Source organism: Arachis ipaensis, chromosome B08, assembly GCF_000816755.2.
Source record: "Arachis ipaensis cultivar K30076 chromosome B08, Araip1.1, whole genome shotgun sequence".
NCBI classification, from domain to species: domain Eukaryota; kingdom Viridiplantae; phylum Streptophyta; class Magnoliopsida; order Fabales; family Fabaceae; genus Arachis; species Arachis ipaensis.
In genome coordinates, this window is record NC_029792.2 from 47,535,788 (window position 1) to 47,536,168 (window position 381).

Genomic DNA, 381 nt, shown 5'->3' on the forward strand with positions numbered 1-381 from the left:
GGATCACTGAAATTCCTCCTAGTACTCTCCCAAGCAATACAGAAGAGAATCCAAAAGGAGAGTACAAGGCCATTGACATAAGCACCATGGTCGAACCCAATGAGGGAGTGGAGGACGTGAATCCCAAGGAGGAAGACCTCCTGGGACGTCCAGTGATCAATAAGGAGCTTCCCTCTGAGGAACCAAAGGACTCTGAGGCTCATCTAGAGACCATAGAGATTCCATTGAACCTCCTTATGCCCTTCATGAGCTCTGATGAGTACTCCTCTTCTGAAGAGAATGAGAATGTTACTAAAGAGCAAACTGCCAAGTTTCTTGGTGCAATCATGAAGCTGAATGCCAAATTATTTGGCATTGATACTTGGGAAGTTGAACCTCCCT